Here is a 12,878-nt window from a genome sequence, read left to right as displayed (position 1 = left end):
CGATGCACGCATGCAGAAATCGCACTGGAAATTGCGCGCCTCCTTGCACTCAGGACAAAAGCCGTTGCACAAAGGAGTCGGAAAGACTGATAGATGATAATCTAACCATTAGAACGACGTTTATCTTCTCGGATGTAAAAGATCGAAGCACATTTTAAACAATTTGAATCCGATCGTAAACGATAAAGGCCATAAATAAGTCGCGGTGGACGTATGACGAGGGCCAAGGCCACCGGCCGGCATAACTCCTGTCCTATCGGTCCTATCTGCTAATAAAACTGGACTAAGAAGACGATGTTAGACAAGGCAGAGCCGGTGAACAATTTATTGGTTCGCATCGCTATTGCTTCAACGACGACGACGACGACGACGACGACTGGTCCCCAACGATTGAAAAGATACTAATAAAAATGCGGAAACGTCGCGTTCTTCTTATAAAGAGAGCAAGCAGAGAACAGCGGAGAAAGATTTATAACCGCTACCGTTCATGGCGAAATTGGATTCTCTCCTGGGAACCGTCCGACATTCTAATTATCACGCTGGGAAAAATAATAAAGAATGAACTATCGATGCGAAACCGTTACGATCGTTTCGATAAATTTTATTTGCATTTCAAAATGATAACGGCGCGAATAGATGAATTGCCGATGTATCTAGCAGGCCGACTATGAAAAACAAATTTACTCGTTTGAAGATTACATCGTTGTTGTTCATTCATTAAGTAAACTGAAATAATTAATACATATCGGCTATTTTGTACTTAGACATGATAATACATTTTTTATGGAAAGTAATATCTACAAAATTGTTTTATTGGTTAATAATAAATAAATGTATCTAATGTTTTTCTAAAAATAAGAGACAAAGACGGTGAAGGTTAAACTACTTTTATTTTTAATTCCAATAAGACATCCTTAGACAAAAATTTTCAGTCTCTCAGAGTTTTTCAGCCTTTCAGCGTCTCTGAGTGCGTCTCTCACAGTCTCTCAGTTATTGCCTAGGTGTTTTTATGGATCTCTCACAGTCTCTGTATGAGAGACTCGAACGATAAAATTGTTAATTCAGAGATTCGAGTCTCTTACAGAATGAATAAAACTGAAAAATTGTGAGACTCGAGTCTCTCGTAGAAACACTGGGATCTCTGAAATATGTTGAACTTAGAAAATTTTAACCATGTCTATCGAGACACCACTTATTGAGAGATTCGAGTCTCTCGTTCAGAGATTCGAGTCTCTCGTTCAGAGATTCGAGTCTCTCGTTCAGAGACTGCATACGAAATGAGGATCTTTCTATCAGCGACTCGAGTCTCTCGTTCAGACACGCTAACTCTGAGAGACTGAACATTTTTATCCCGGGATACACTAACCTCATTACTTTTGTAAGGATACAGTAGCTGCGCTGTCAATGTATTCTAAATTTAATTCTTCTTACTTAGGTAGGTATATGGTGTATTGTATATATATGGTTTTTATGACTTCAATATCCTGAGCTTATTTTAACGTGTTAATTTCAGGGTTCGTCTCGATCAACTTTAAAGATTTTCTTGACTGTATTTAATCATTTACAATGTCAATTATCAAAAAATATATAAAACAAAGTCAACATAAGAAATGCACAAATGAAAAAATAGTGCTATGCTGAGAACATAAAATAACATCTTGCAATAGAGATTAAGGCGGTAACGTAGGTACAAAAGAACAATCGAAACAATACGGGTAAAGGTAAAGGCTATGAAGTGAAAGTGATTTTTTCTCAAGAAGGTAAAGGAGATTACCATAGCCGTGCCCAGAAGTACAACCTCCTGAGTAGGCGGAGGAAAATGCGCCATCAGCGAGATGCCGGAAAACCATAACCATTTGATATCTTAAATTTATACCTTTGATATTTAATTTATATGCTTCTTTGCAAACACAAAATTGCAGTGATTACATGAACGATATCAACACAGTACAAGTTTGCTACTTAAATATTATATCTGGTATCACCATCTAGTGGGTATTTACTGCTACTGCGTTTAACAAGGCCTTAGTATGTGGTAGGCTCGTACGCCATATTAACTTTTGAGTTCTTAGTCAGAAATTTATTGTAAAAATTACCAGATGCGGATTGCGATTTCAATGAGCACTAGATCCAGAGCACTATAAATATTGATAAGGTGGATGTCATTAATTAAACTGAGCAGGGTGGTTTGATGGTTTAGATCTAGACCATAACGTAGACACCGTTCAGATTCCGGGTTCACGTGATTTAGTCCTCAGTTTCTCAGTGGTTTCGTTAGACTAATCAGGCAAATGATGGAACAATAATATTCTACAGATAATAAACTACCACTTCCCTTCTGTCTCCACTTTCACTTTCATAGTCCTTTTTTTGATCACCACCCATCTATTCTCATGGTTCTTAAAAAAAAGCCTGCTTTCCACTAGACTGCGGTTTGGAGGAACTATCCATCTATCAGCATGGTGGAAATAAAACATCCAAACGTTTAAAAAAAATATCATTTAGTGTCTAATCTTTTGTAATCATCCAAGCTAATAAACCATTTAAATAAGCCGGTGCGGTTTTGTAAACCAACAGTGGAAAGAGTAGAAGCCTCTACCTCTCAAAGACTCGCTACAATTTACAGGTGGTGCTGTGAGTTACTATAGTTGGAACGTTCAAAATTGGCAAAGTCCGTAATAAAACTATCGCATTTACTTTCTTCTTTCAACTTACCAACTAGATAGAGCGGTTACTGACAGAACGCCTACTTTTACTCATGACACATTGTAGGGAATATTGTAAACATAGAAAAGAGATGTCAGATAGAAATTGCAGCGGATACTAATAAAAAAAGGAATAACTTTACACCGATTAATGTGTAACAGAAAGACATACAGACAAGCAGAATCTGAGCATGTTGCCAGCATCGGACTGTAAAGAAAGTTCAACATTCTCTGGAATTTAGCCAAACAAATACATTTGTTTAAAGATATAATTTCAACCAGGCAGTTATAAAGCCGACCCTGATCTTTTGCGTTCCTAAGCAACCTCTAAGCGCTGTATCGCTTACTATTATTCGGTTATCTCTTTTTAGTCTGTCTACAGGTACTACTCATGAAGCATTTCCTAACTTAACAAGGGTATGTTCAAAACGCATCAAATGACTGCAGTCCTAAGCCGAAACAAGAAAGATGATACGTCAATTCTCACAGATAATTTTTTGCGGACTTTGTCAATTTTGATAGTCCCAACTATAGGTACCTACGACCATGCAACCATTGGATCAGCCGCTACAGTTTATGGTGATTACTCCCTAGTAAGTACTCTTGAATACTTTACGAAATTTTCCTAACTATTGTTTGGTAACACCTTTTTGTTAACATTCTATTTACATTTTAAATAAGTATATACTTTTGAACACTACCTCGTACTTGCAACAATCAACCTCAATTAATTATAGAGAACTGTAAGCGTTCGTTTGGCTAAACAGTTTCCTAGATTTTAATTAATTTCGGTTGCCCAGATGCCATTTAATTTACGACCTTTAAGCGTGTTCGATTTTTCTGTTTAAACTCTTTGTTGTCAAGTAATAATTTACAACGAACAATTACCGATAAATCCACACTTTCTAAAACGCGGACTGCTTGATTTATATCCCTCAATGTAATTTATGCTCTAGTAATTAACTTGTCTATTATTTTCTCGGGAATGGATTTACATCACGACGAGACTGAATTAGAGCAGAGAACGACAAACAACGTGCTTGCCTTATTTGCTCATTTTACAATCTGTTACTGCATGTTAAACAGTTTGCGAGAGGTACATGTTTATCCATATTGAACAACAGATAAACGGAAATAAACGGATACATGACGCTGTCGACATGAACAGGGTTATTAGACATTAAGCAAAAATCTTCGATTTATTGCGATCATAGGAATGACCCATCGCTCAAACTAAAATGAATGCGTCCAAAAGTTGTCTCATCTGATACAAAAATTAGGCAAGCATGAGTTTTCGTTAGTGATGAGCAAAAGTGGTCTTGATGTTGGGCTTGAGTTTGCATATCGAACGAAGAAGACCAAGACTAAAGTCAAGACCGAAAAACAAGACTAAGACTAAAACCCAACCGAAGTCCAATTACACAAGACTAAACGAAAATAGATAGTTTCCGGTGGATTTATGAGTTAAACTATTTGAATCAACTTTAATCTATTCCTTTCTTAGAAAAAAACACTTTAAATATTTGAAGTTTTCAGTTTACTATGCTAAATTTTAACATTAAATATAAAAAAAACATTACCAATCTCTGAAAAAAGGGATCTATTAGTAAAGCTCTCGATTAGTAATTAAATAGTGTAGGCTTTTTCTCGTGTCTAGGGGTTGTCTAATAAGGCTCCGGGTGATTTGATAAATATATAATAATATTAATAATGTAGAAAAAGAACAACGAACATCAAACATCAAAACGAATAACAGAACTAAATATCAGGAACAACTTATTTACAATGTATCGCGTCTTGAAATGTACACGTCTTAATTAATAGCCACAAGTACGTCTTTCGTCTTTGATTTGGCGAAATTCTCCGTCTAAATAAAATGTATCGTCTTACAGCAACGTCTTCATACTTTGATCGTCTTTTACTCTCTACTGTGGTGGTGTCCCGCGTACCCCAACATGCACGCAAAAGTAAAAATAAATTATCGATGTACCACCACCTAACTGGTATCGCTCTTGCACCTGGGCAAGCAACTGTACATATTATAATAATTCAAATGCTACAATAGTACAGCACATAACCACTTCACCTAGTTCATGCTGTTATTATACCTATTGTAACTTTATGATCCTAAAGAATCGAATAAAAGCTTTTTTTAATAAAGTTTGGTTAGGTTATGATTATGAGGTTGCAGTAGGAAAGGGTAAAAAGAGTAAGGTTTGCCATGGTCGTAACCTTCGCCATATTCATTTACAACAATGTGAAGCAGGTCGCTATTGAGCGACATGGTCTAGAGGTTTAGGTGGGAATGAAGAACAAGTTTGTTTTTTTTTGGAGAAGAAACTTTTCTGTAGAACGCATGCTAAAGTTGCACCAGAGGAATATAGGACAGACGTTTTAAAATACGTTGCACTTTACATTAATCTACCTACTGAAAGCAAAAAATATAATTATATGCAATTATAATGTACAACACGCCTTAACTGGTTCATAATTAAATACAATTTTCATAATCATGTGACAAACACTTTACGAAGAATTTTGTATTTAATACAACAGTAGAAAAATTTATATTTAATGCTACCGCCTTTATTAAGAAGTCAGTCAGTTCGTTAATCGTTTCGCAATCAGTACCGTACTATTTACCGAAGTAATTATAGCTTGTTTACATTAATAAGTATTTTGACCTAATTCCTTCATTGCGTTCACACTGCGACATATGCATAAATATTATGTGCCCATGTATTTATAGCTGCAAGTGCATTTCCGTAGGTAAGTTCGAACACCTCTTGTGAAAGCTGTTTACTATAGCAAATCCACGATCTCGCTGATATTATTAACATGTATGGAAAAAAAGGGCGATTTATTCTCCTTTCAAAATGGTGCCTCGTGATCGCTTATTTAGTGCTTTAGTAATAAATTTTCAGTTCCTAGTATCGTTTAACTCCTTTCAAGTACTATCTATGTGACGGAAGAAAACTGGAGCACGTTTAACCAACGACACCCGTGCATATTTACTTATGATGACACGGTTTGCCTTCTTCTGTAAATGTCTGCATTCCGTTTACGCAAGTGCGGACTGACATAATTTACGCATAATGTATACATTAATCTCGTCTTCGTGATATTTCAAGCTGATGTAGATTGTGGTAGAGAAATTCTCAGTTTTTCTATTACATAACTGGAAAAACTTCAATGGATAAATACAAAGAGTGAAGATGGTGAAATTTATCACTAATTATGGAAGTTAATAACGCTCAACAAGGTCATCTTTTAAAGGAAAGGAACACGTTCGAAAACTCTGAATGAAGTCTGCTGATACATCAATTGCCGCAGTCATCCTACCATAATGACAACGATGGTGACGTTTTAATAAACGAGGTAAATAGGCATAAATATCATCCACACTAAAATGTCAGACGAGGATAGAACCAAATTTTTTTTGTGAAGAAACTTCTCTATTATCGCAACACCAGTTTTCAAACCGCACTACACTTTCCTAGAGCAACTTAAGAAGGCGAAGTCAGCAGAGTTAATTATTTATTAAGTTGAAGAGGAAAATTTTTCTCTTTGATTCATGCCTAAAACGTATGTTCAACTTCCTTTGCACCCCATGTCGCATCGATTTCGTTATATGGATCGTGGATCGACATTCCATGCGCCTGCTGGCGCCGTGGAAAGAAGCCAGATAACGCGCTAGGACGCGCCATCCCGCTTCAGGGCGTGCCGAATCCATAACACGCAGCGTGGATCGGCGATCTACGCACCGTGTAAGGGAGACATTAGAATTATCTAGTTTTTGAATGAAGAATCAGTCTGCGGAATCCGTTAGGATCAGGATCCACTTAAAATATGTGTATTTATCCTTAAATTCAATTACTGTTTTTGTCACATTATATAACAGACTATTTTCCAATTATGTGCAAAGGTAAACTATTAAAATTTTATCAAAAACGTTATCGTAATAAAATTTTATAAAAGCATTAGGTACCTACTAGAAAATACTTACTTAGTTGACCTTGTTTTTGTGTACTTGTATAACTGCAATAAATTCACATATTTGTCAGAAATGCGTTCGCTTAATGCACTTTGTCGTTCATTTAATGTAATTACAGTGCGCGCGGTTAATAAAATTAATAAAAACTGGAATGCAAAACAGGAGGTTAAATAGCAATCATTCATTACTTATGGGACTTTTAGTGCAGCAATTACACAAGCAGTTAAAAACGATAAGGATCGCAGTGTGCACCCTTTCTCGTCGACAAGGGCGTCATCTAGCAGGCACGGCACCAATTAACGACAATTACACAGACGTGAGCTGTCGTAGATCAAGGAAACCTAATTACGCGTTGCGAAACTTTATATGCTTCGGGAATCGAAACAATATATTGAGCCCATAAATCAGAATTCCACATCGGGCACTTTCAATATGGAAATTACTGGTGTGAAGCGGCCACATATCACGACCTAGGTCGTCGGTATCTAAGTGTTGTTAGAGGCTACGACATTATATATAAAAGTACAAAATGGTACAAGTGACGATTGCACTATAAGATCTTTTTCACTTTGAAATCATTTTATCTTCTATACCTACACTTCCAACATTCGAAAGTAGAGAAGCCGTTAGTAAAGGATTTCGCGTAAATTGATGCCGTCCTGATTCGGGTCTAAAAAACTTTTGTGTGTTTCATTCCCACCAGCCAGTAATGCTGGTGGTCGGGCAGTCCCTCCAGATTATGCCGGAAGGTAGGGCTGAAGGCCCTCTTCAGCCTGCTTTAAGGAATCGTGGGAATGGGTGGGTGGTGGTTCGGGTGAGAAAGATGAGACGGACGAAATGAAGATAGAAGAATATTACTGCCTCAGCATTTGCCTAAGTGATCCAAGGAAACCACAGAAAAACTTGGACGAAGGCAGACGGACCCGGAATCGAACCGGCGTCCTCCCGAATGCTAAGCAATGGTCTAGACATCTAGGCCATGCCGCTCGGTGATTCGGGTCTGCAGGTCGTCGTCGGTTGGAGTTGGACCTGTAGATTCGAATCAGGACAGCATCAGTTTGAGTAGCCGTTTTATAACAGTAAGAAAATATTGGTAACTGACAGTGTTTAAAAGGATGTACAGTTTGTAAATTAGCATACAGAGCGAAAAAAATGATAGAGAAATTTTTGCATAAAGAGAAAGAAGAATGGAATTCTATAATGCGTAAGGTACTGTATTGCTTTCTTCTCCATAAGGACGCGCGAAAATAAGGGAGGAAAGATAGTGAACGACGTTTAACAGTGAGCTAATCTATAAATCTAATAGAAAAACATATAAGACCTACAAAATGATGATGTTATTTCAAAACATATATCTGGAGAAGGGAGAAATTCTTAATTTACGTAGTGCTGTGACGGTCATAAACCTATATTTTAGATAAATTATTTAGTATTTTATACCCAAATTGGATTACAGTTAGGGATGTGGGATGTTCGAGTTTTAAAGAAGAAGCTCAGAATATGAAAAGTGCGTGTCCAACTAATCTTAGGACTGACGGCCCTATGATGATGATTATACCCACGTTTTCTTTTTCGGAAATGCAAAAAGTAAAATAATTGTTTTTCATTACAGTTTTGAAGCATTTACACCTTTCAATGTAATATGGTTATAATAACATTGAAACATACTATTCATAGGCTTTTACAGTTGATTAAGACGTTTCGCTGTTCATTACTGATGATATCTTCAATTATGGCTTGGTTCTGGCTGGGTGTGACTGTCACCACTAGTTACGACTCACCTACAACCAAGTCACTACTGAAATAAGGTAAATGCCTAAAAGTTATGATGACCAAAATTCCATGGACCGTGGACTGATCGGTATAATACTTTCAATTATTTTATAAAAGTAATTTCAGGATACAGCTACAATTTATTAGATACGATGACTACAATAGAAAAGTTATGTTAGAGCTTCACACGAGAGCGAGAGTTTTCTCGTCTCGTATCTTTCTCGTCTCGGAAAAGCGAAACGAGACGAGACAACGCGTTTTAGAAAATATGTGCGATACCGAGACCACATACAGAACAATCCGAGTCTCGTTTTTGGTCTCGTTAATTTTTTTTAAGAAGTTTTTATTCGAAAAATTAAAAAAGGTCTACATAGGGAACCAGAGACATATTAGAGGCAGAAACGGAAGTTAGGAAGGGTAGAGGTAGGCCTAGATTAGATTACTGTTCGCAAATAGTTAAGGATGTAGGTTGTTCTAGTTTTAGGGAAATGCGAAGATTAGCTCAGGATAGGAAAGAGTGGAGGTACATGTCCAACCAGTCTTAGGACTGACGACCTTATGACCTCAACTAATATAAAATCTGGTGACCATGTAAAATATTTTATTGTAAATTTAAAAAAAATTCAATAACCGAGTATGAATTTTTCACATTTTTACTTCAACTTGTTAACTGTTGCTGTTAGAAAGAGCAAATAGGAATAAAACTATTTTAGAGTGGTGGAAAGTGGAAGAAAAAGTTTTTCCTACATTTTCAGGATGGCCAAAGATTTATTCAGTATGTCTACATCCGTACCTGTTGAAAGATTATTTTCTACAGCAGGTATGATCATAACAAAAACGCATACATCATTGAACGATGATGTGATGCAAGTGTTATTTTTGTTTAAATTATTGGTCATCCAGTAATTTAAAAGATAAAATTAAGAGTGTGTAAAATTAAAAAAAATTATGTACATGTAAAAATATTTTTGTATAAGAGTGTAATAAAATTAGGTTTAATAAATTATTTATTATTTAGTTTATATAATATTTATTATCGTTATTTCGAATTAACCAAGACGAGACGAGACCAAGACTTAATTTTTTGGGAGTTGACGAGACCGAGACGAGATTTTTGATACTCTACTACTCTCGTCTCGAATGAAGTCCTAATGTTTGTTTATTTTACCAAAGTACCTTAGGAAGTAATTTTCCAAGAAAATTAAAGTAAAGATACTTTAAGAATCGTGGGACTTTATTAATTTTGAACATAGCATTTACTAACACTGATTGTATTGGAAATGTTTAAACGTTTGTGAATAAAATCTATTGAATGCTTTATTGAACACTTATGAATAGGATATAAACCTACACGGATCATAGTCTATTAAAAATGCAAACAGCGAATAATCGATATAAAATAACGGTAAATCATAAGCGTTATCAATAGAAATCACGTATGTTTACCAAAGAAATCAAAGAACAATCACAGTACTTCGATTGATACAATGATAGAATTGATTTATAGTTCAAATATATATAACTCTGTCATTCGGTTGGAACGGAATAATATAAAATGGCGTCGAATTGTGTACAAAGCACATATAATATATGATATGTACATGAACATAAAACTTACCGTTGGATTTCCTGTAGGGAGTTCAGTTTCCTAATGCGCACAATTTTACTTCATTGCAAGTATTTTATCAGTTACTTAATTATTAATTGTAATGTAAGTCACTTTAATTATCATATTACACACTGATACGACTTTCCACAACACTATTTACACTTAAACAAGCTAAGTCAGACAACTGCGAAAATAACCTCACTAATCGAATATGGTACGAGGTTTTCCGACAATAGGCAACCTGACAAACACAATTTCCTTATTTAAAAATTGTATAGTGGCTTATATAACTTTATGAAAATTGCATCGATGTATTTCAAAACCAAAAAGCATTAAGTAAAAGGATTCAATCATTTATAATTAGATATTTATTGTCAGGATAAGGCCGAAATCACTAATAATTAAGCTTATTAACGGTCATATTCAGTAAATTTACACATCCAAGTTGGACTACAGAACTCAACTCAATGACCTCTTTTCAACAGTTCCTATTCGAATAATCTCTATAACACCCATTATCGGGTCACACATTATCGGGAGACAAGGCAATCTCCACGTTGAGCCTCACATTATAATAAATTTCTCAATAACATTGTATATTGTACACACTTACATCGAGTGAAGAGACAATGGAATTCATTATCCAGTGCAATTGCAGGGCACTGATTGTATTTTTGAATTTTGAGGACTTATTATAAAGACAAATTAGTATTTCTATGTATTACCTGTATGTGTGTCTAGGCATTTTGCTTAGTAATTTAATAAATAAATAAATTAATAAATCGTAAAGTGTTACTTATTTTAAAAACATAAAAGTGACTTATGGTAAAACTTTGCAGCAAAATGTTTGTAGAAACGATAGATACTCTTTTTAATTTCATTTGCATGAAAAACTGATATTCTCATAATTATTTAAATAATGCTTCAATGAAGTATTATTAATTTGTGATATTCCATATTGTTGGTCTCTTTTACACCTGAAGTATCTTTGATTTTTCGACAAAATTCTAATTCGATTGTACTAAACCATCTCTGAAGTTAGTTCCGCAGTACGACAAGCTTTCACACTCTTACCCTTTTTTATTTACTAAGAACCTATTTTCTCGGGTTTGCAAATAATTTAAACAATCTTTGAATCAATTAAAAGTTTCTCTAAAGCATGATTTTTCAATTATTGGTTTCATTTACATGAATCAAGTTTTATATCTGAAATATCACTCATTTTTCGACCAAACCCAAATCGGATTACACTGAAGTTAGTCTTGCAACATAAAAAACATCTACAGTGCTGGCCACATTCTTTTTACATGGGTATGCTTAGCATATTAAACTTACGGTAGCAAAAGACAACACAGACGAAGTGAGTATTGTTACGATCATATTTTCTGTTATGTTTGATAGTCCATTAGCATCTAGCAAGGAGGACTTTAAATAAAATGGAAGCGGTACTGACAGATCAGTACTGTATGAAAATAAATAAAAGTAAAACTAAAATACTGGTATGCAAGGGAAGAAAATGTAGGGAAAGAGCGAATATAAAGATAGGAGACGAAAAATTAGAAGTGGCTGATTTTAGATATCTAGGAAGTCAGATAAGTCAAGATGGAAGGAGTAGTAGGGATATAAAGCAGAGGATAGCGCAGGGTCGTGTCGCCTTTAATAAAAAGAAGTCACTTCTATGCTCGCGAACGGTTAATTTAGAAATTCGAAAAAGGTTGTTAAAGGTGTATGTTTGGAGCACGGCGTTGTACGGGTGCGAAACATGGACAGTGGGCGTTGTGGAAAAGAAAAGGTTAAAAGCGTTCGAAATGTGGTGTTATAGGCAGATGATGAGGATAACGTGGGTGGAAAAGGTTAGAAATGAAGAGGTATTGGAAAGAATAGGAGAACAGAGGACTCTATGGAAGTCAATAAAAAATAGGCGAGATAGGTTAGTAGGACACCTTCTCAGGCATGAAGGTTTAGTCAGAGACATATTAGAGGCAGAAACGGAAATTAGGAGGGGTAGAGGTAGACCTGGATTAGATTACTGTTCGCAAATAGTTAAGGATGTGGGCTGTTCTAGTTTTAGGGAAATGCGTAGTTTAGCTCAGGATAGGAAAGAGTGGAGGTATGTGTCCGACCAGTCTTAGGACTGTCGACCTTATGATGATGATGATGTTTGATAGTCATTGTCTGCGATTTTAGTGTATTATTTCTACAGTCCCTAAAAGTTATATTTGAAGCATACTTCATGGAGAGGATCGAAAAATCTTCACATTTATCAACTATAATTTCAAGAGAGAATCTTGATATTCATACGATTTGGCTTTCTCCTAAGTTGTCATCAATAATAGTAATATTTCTGTCATTGAACTCTGTCTTGTACCTGCATGACATACCTTCACATATATTGATGACAATCTCATACATAGAAAATAGTGATGTAGTCTTTGTACTCACAGAACGTATGTATAAATATTCTAAAATAACGGCTGATGGTAATAGATATTGTCTGCAATTGGAGTTTTTTAAAGTAAAAAAAAAAAGTTCGACAAGTGTATCGACGACGCGACGGCGACGTTAATAACAACTATAATGAATACGACAGCGTTTTTAAAGGCTTACCTGAAGGTATCGAGTACTCAGATCTCCTTTTGTCTGCCACGGATGACAGAAAGAAGACATGTCCATTACCGGAGACAAGTACCCTTAAATATCAAGCGCGCCGAAGATCAGACCTGACGATATGTCACATTTGAAGCAGCTGCTTTATAGATGATTTCAGATTTCTGAAACGGGCTTTTTCTTTTACGCT

At 35.6% G+C, this 12,878-nt stretch overlaps 1 long non-coding RNA gene across 1 annotated transcript in view; it reads right to left on the bottom strand.

Moving 5' to 3' along the window:
* The window catches only part of LOC108733261, a 75,490-nt gene extending 64,959 nt beyond the window's left edge, over positions 1-10,531 (bottom strand). The window contains exon 1 of the long non-coding RNA XR_001937209.1: positions 10,091-10,531. This is a non-coding gene — a long non-coding RNA (uncharacterized LOC108733261). The remainder of the gene's footprint in view (positions 1-10,090) is intronic.
* Between the last annotated feature and the right edge of the window lie 2,347 nt (positions 10,532-12,878).

This window comes from Agrilus planipennis, unplaced genomic scaffold (assembly GCF_000699045.2).
Source record: "Agrilus planipennis isolate EAB-ADULT unplaced genomic scaffold, Apla_2.0 scaffold1, whole genome shotgun sequence".
NCBI classification, from domain to species: Eukaryota; Metazoa; Arthropoda; class Insecta; order Coleoptera; family Buprestidae; genus Agrilus; species Agrilus planipennis.
Note: the sequence above shows the minus strand (reverse complement) of the source record. Positions and strands in the feature narration are given on the sequence as shown.